This window comes from Tupaia chinensis, unplaced genomic scaffold (genome assembly GCF_000334495.1).
Source record: "Tupaia chinensis unplaced genomic scaffold, TupChi_1.0 Scaffold000117_2, whole genome shotgun sequence".
NCBI classification, from domain to species: Eukaryota; Metazoa; Chordata; class Mammalia; order Scandentia; family Tupaiidae; genus Tupaia; species Tupaia belangeri.
Window position 1 is genome coordinate 5621810 of NW_006159583.1, and position 6000 is coordinate 5627809.

The following is a 6000-nucleotide window of genomic DNA, read 5'->3' on the forward strand; positions in this document are numbered from 1 at the left end:
TTCCACATGGCCAACCACGGTTTGAATTCCAGCCCTGGTGTCTTGAAAAATGCAAGGTGCCTGTGCCTGTATGTTCCAAATTCCAACAGAGTGGAGAAATGGAAGAAAAGGGATTGTGGCATGATCACATCACATTTTTTGTGGTGTTTTCTCTTGTGCGTGAGTATATGTGGACTCTGGCAAAAAGGAAAAAAAATAAAATGGACTATTTTTTAATAAAAATGACTTTTAATGATCTTCTTGCAAGTCAGAAGACAGACAGAAGTCTGGAGGCGTTAATATTTTTTCGACAGTAAGATTAACTTCCATAAATGGAGGATCAGGTTTGGCAGAATGGAAGGCAATGCATACATTGGCAGCATGTCTAGCTTTGGCAGATTCAAAAAGATATTGTGCTCACTATTTTTAGGGTATAGAGGACAAACATAGAAAAAAATTAAATGAAGGATTTTGATAATAACAGCTGCCAGTGGTGTAGTTATTAGGACAGTTAGATCTTACATGGTTGACTACGCAGTTTGAATCCCGTCTGGGTGGTATATGTGTGTTCAAAGTCCTGAAAGGATGGAGAGAGAGAGGAGTCCTGAAAGGATGGAGAGAGAGAGGAGGAGAAGTTGTGGCATTGCCATCTTTCACAGAGAATGTTTTCTCACTTTGCGTCTTTCTCTCTGTCTCTCCATAGCTCTGTCTCTCTTTCAGTTGATTGCACATACCCTCTTCCCCCAAAAATAGAGTTAGATAATATTCCTATTCAAGGAATGTTCCAAAATATTGCATTTTTATTAAATTAAACTGCAAACAGTCAAAATGACAAACATTCTAAGATTAATATACTGTTTCATTTTTAATTTATTCTTTGTGCAAAAAAAAATTTTTATGAGTGATTTCAAAACCTCCAATATCATTCTAATCATGGAGTTTCTCTTGAACATGTAATAAGTGGTGCAACTTAACAAAGGAGAGAAGGTGGGAGGCTACAGTCTTCCACATTCTTCATGATAGGCTTTCCAAAGTGGCTTTCTGATCACACAAGCATATAATGCCTTAGTTGCATCACACAGTATCCTCCCTGACTGTCGATGAATGTGTCAGAGTCGGACTCGTGATTCCAGGAAAACCCAATAATTAGTTTGTAAACTACAGGGCATCTTGAAGCATTAGCTAGAGATGCATTTTCTCAATGATAATTCACCCAAGATTTATATTTTCCACTTTCCTCAAATTTATCCACTTCCGTGTTTTGTCACTTGTTAATTCCTGCGCCTTTCTTCATGCTAAACTTCCATCACTTCCAGAGGTGTCCCAATTCTCTGGTCCCTGTTAAAGTTTTTTATTTTTTTTTTAATTTATTTCTTTTTGTATATACATTCAGTTGCATTGTGTAGCTTACGATGTGAGCATTTCAATATGTGAACATTTCTCCCCAGTCCCGTTGATCAAAATATCTTCAACAGATAACACCACACCTCCCCCTCCCGTCAATGCTCTACCTCCGTATCCCTTCTCCAAATGTCCCTCGTTAGGCCCCACTCCTCCACACACACCTCATCTGACATTCACACCCATCTCTTGTGTTTGTACAACTGTTAGTCAATCAGTTTCAGTCATAGAATGCTGACATTTGGTTTATGTTAAGTGGGGAACCTGTTAAAGTTTTGTATGGATATTCTTTTCTAGACGGGGTTGATTCTGCTTTCTGCTACAACAGCCTGTTTCTCAGCCCCAGGCTTTCTGCAGCTCCCAACAAATGCCTAGATCCTATTCACCAGCCACGTCAGACTCAGGACAGACTCACAGTGTATATGTCGGTGGATATTTTTGTAATGCGGGGATAAATATGAGTAAATAGCAGTATTTCTGAAATGCGATTGTCTTGTGTGTACGTTTTCTTCATCCCATGAGGTTTGTTGCTTTATCTCCCAGTCATAATGCTGACCAAGTTTCTAGCCTAGTCTCTATAAGCTCTATCCAAAGTTTGTAAATAATTGGTGTTAGAAAATGCATTATGGGGGGGAACAGCAGTTGGCATAATGACTCTGTCACTGGACTCCCACGTAGTCGACCACGGTTCACGCCCCAGACCCGGTGGCTTAAACTCACGCCGGGCACGTGTGCGTGCGTGCCCAAGATCCCGAGAGGAGAATGGAAGAGAAGGGATTGCGGCGTGGCCATCCCCCTTGGGGAGTGATTTCTTGCTTTCTGTCTCTCTGTCTCTCTCTGTCTGTCTGGCGAACCCATGCGCCCTATAGTGAAAACCTCTCTCAAAAAAAAAAAAAAAAGAAAAAGAAAATGCAATATGGGAGGATAGATCATTTAAAAAATGGCAAAAATGGCTATGGTATATGTATTAGGTCATCAGGAAAGTCATGATATATTTCTCCATGCAAAAAGGAGTCATGACTTTCCAGAAAAAAAATAGTTTTTTGCAAAAATATCGTGGATTATTTTTCATTATATTTTTTGCAAAATAAAAGTGATTCCTTCTAGATGTTAAACATTTAAAAGAACCTACAGTTGGGAGCTAGCAGTTAGCGTAATGGCTATGTCACTGGACTCCCACGTAGTCGACCACGGTTCGAGGCCCGGACTCAGTGACTTAACTGGACTCCAGGCGCGTGTGCGTGCGTGCCCAAGATCCCGAGAGGAGAATGGAAGAGAAGGGATTGCGACATGGCCGTCCCCCCAGGGGGTGATTTCTCGCTTTCTATCTCTCTGTCTCTCTCTGTCCGTCTGGTGAGTGCATGTGCCCTATAGCAAAAACCTCTCAAAAAATAAATAAATAAAAGAACCTATTGTTTGTATATTTTTAACTAATAGAATCAGAGCAGAAATCCTGTATAGAGTCATGCTTTCAAATTAAAATTTTTAAACATCAAGAGAAAACAGCACAAAATTAAGAAAATACCCTTTTGAAAAACTATTGGTCTCATATACTATGAATAAAGGATTAATAGCTATAGAAATAAAACCGTCTTTTATAAAACAGTAAGGCCAAATCAAATATGCCAGTACACACACACACACACACACACAAAAAAAAAGGAAATTTTACCAAGGAAATAAACACATTAAAATGCCAATATTACAAATAATCAAAATTGCTTTCAAAAATACAATAGCATTTTATATGTCAAGTTGGTATATATTAAAAAGATTAATAACACATGATGATAATTAGAGTGTGAGGAATTCAGAACTCTCATAAGAATCTATCATGCTCATGTTCATTTCATGAGGATATAATTTCATAGGCCCTTTCTGAGGGGCATTAAAAATTTCTTATAAGAATTTAAAAGGAAGCTGACCCCATAGCCTAGTGTTTAAGGAAACCAGATCCCATATGGCCAACTGCAATTCAGTCCTGGCTCCAGTATCCTGAAAAACACGCTGTGCATATGTCTATGCGCGTCTCAGACCTGACAAGATGGATAAAAGAAAGAGAAGAGACTGTGGTGTGACTATGCCCCATAGGGGAGGTGGTTATTCTTTTCCTCATCTCTTGATTTAATAAATCTTTATGTCTCTAGTGTGAGTATCCTCTGGCAACAAAAAAAGAATTAAAAGATAAGGGAAAGGCAAGTGGCGTGGTAGTAAGAGTGCTGGACTCCCACATGGCAAACCATGGTTCGAGTCCCAGACCTTGGGGCTTGCTTTCTCACTTTTTCTCTCTCTCTCTTTCTCACTCTGTTCCTCTCTCATAAAATTAAAATAAATAAATAAAGTTAAATAAAAATATATATATATTTTTTTTGGCTGTCATTGGACTCCCATGTAGTCGACTGCGTTTCGAGTCCCGGACCCGGGGACTTAAACTCACGCTGGGGGCGTGTTCGTGTGTGCCCAAGATCCCGAGAGGAGAATGGAGGAAAAGGGATTGCAGTGTGGCCATCCCCTGGAGGAAGGGTGATTTTTTGCTTTCTGTCTCTCTGTCTTTCTCTGTCTTTCTGGTGAGCACACACACCCTATAGCAAAAACCTCTCCCAAAAAAGGAAAAAAAAAAAAAAAAAAAGACCCTGTAGGGAGTGACTTTTCTCTTTCTCTCTCTCTTGGAAGAAATAAATATGTAAACCAAAAGGAGTAAATAGAGAGCTAAGAGGTTTTGTGTGAACTGACAAGGAAAGACAATAACAAAATATATTTTTGACTAAAAGGAAAACTCTAACTCAGATTGCAACATGTTATAGGTGATATGGTGCATTCATATGTATATATACATGTGTATGTTGTACGTACATGAGGGAGCTTTAAAAATTCTATTGAAAAATAAGACTAGAGTATATTCTTTTTTTTGGTACAAAAAGGTTTAATATCCATTCATTGTTTTTACATAATATGCTTGTTCTTTGAATTTTTGAAGACTCATACAAAAATTTATATTATTTATTCAATGGTTCACTCAGACTTATTCTTTAGGCCTCAGCCTCCTAGAAGCTGGGATTACAAGCACACACTACCAAGCCTGGCTTTTATTGTGGGCCGATAATTGAACCTGGGACTCTTATGGGGCTTCGGAATGTTGAGTAGTAGCAGCTAATAGCGACTGTGACTATTGTTGGGCTTGTATATATTCTTATATGTACATTACACAGTTTAATTTATATCCTGCATAAAAACAGGATAAAAGACATTGTGTGTGTGTGTGTGTATCTTTGGATATTTACTTTGTAATCTAGCTCTTTTATTTGAATATTTGTGATATAATAAGTACATGAAAATTGATAATATCTGTGAAATTGTCACTGAAATTTATTTTACCAATGGTTTTAGAATATATTTGAAAAGGCTTTTGTTGATAATATAAAATAAAATTGACAGTACCATTCCACATATCTCAGTTCTGGTTGATCTCTGAGCTTGATTTATCTGTTTCGTGTTTCAGTTTAAGAATATCTTTGAGGGCATATGTTTCCTTATCTAATGAAACTAAATTTGAGCTGCATTGGTATATTTTAGGAACCATAACTGAATGCAATTAAAATGCCTTAGAAATCACATCTTAATGTTGTCGAAATATTTTAAATCCTTTGCACCAGGTCTTTAAGATCCTCAACTATCTTTCCCCAATTTTTTTTGAGAGATTTTTGCTATAGAGTTTGTACACTTGCCAGAAAGAGAAAGACAGAGAGACAGAAAGAGAGAAATCACCCCCTGGGGGGATGATCACACCACAATCCCCTCTCTTTCATTCTTCTCCCAGGATCATGGGAACGCACGTACGTACACATGCCTGACATGAGTTTAAGCCACATTTCCGGTACTGAAACCGCAGTCAACTACATGGGAGTCCAGCGACATAGCCATTATGCCATCTGCTGGTTTCTCACCAATGTTTTTTCAAGTTATTTAATTCTTTCTTTTATGCGCAAGAAAGAGAGAAAAAAAACAGGCACCCATAAAAGAGTCTTCAATCTGTCCCTAGCTTCAGCCAGCCCTGGCTCATTAATATCTGTATTGAGGGAGATGAACTCAGAAATATCCATGTGAGTTAGCCTTGCAAAGGGTTTCTATTATGCCACGTTACAGCCTCATCAAATGTTAATTATGCTCTACATTCAGGAGTGTGGAAACTACCATAAGTCATTCCCAAGATTTATTGCCCACAGGACCATATGGTGAGGTATCAGAGTGAAAATGAATTCAAGTGTTTGCTAATTTGGTCATCTGCCAGTATCCATGCGTGGGTAGTTCCAAGACATTCCTCCTTTGCTTCAATGAGAATACCAAAATCTATGTATGCTTAGGTCACTATAGAAGATGGTGAGGTATTTTCATAAAACCTGTACATATCCTCCTGTACACTGAAAAACATCTATATAGTACCATGCAAAGGCCATGCAAACAATTGTTACACTGTATTACTTAGCAAAAAACTGACAAGGAAAAAAATCACATGTATACATGTTCAATACAGATGCAACCATTTTTTTTTCCTTTCTTTTCCTTTTTTTTTTTTTTTTTTTTTTGAGGGGTTTTTTCTTAAGGGCCGGGGTGCTCACCGGG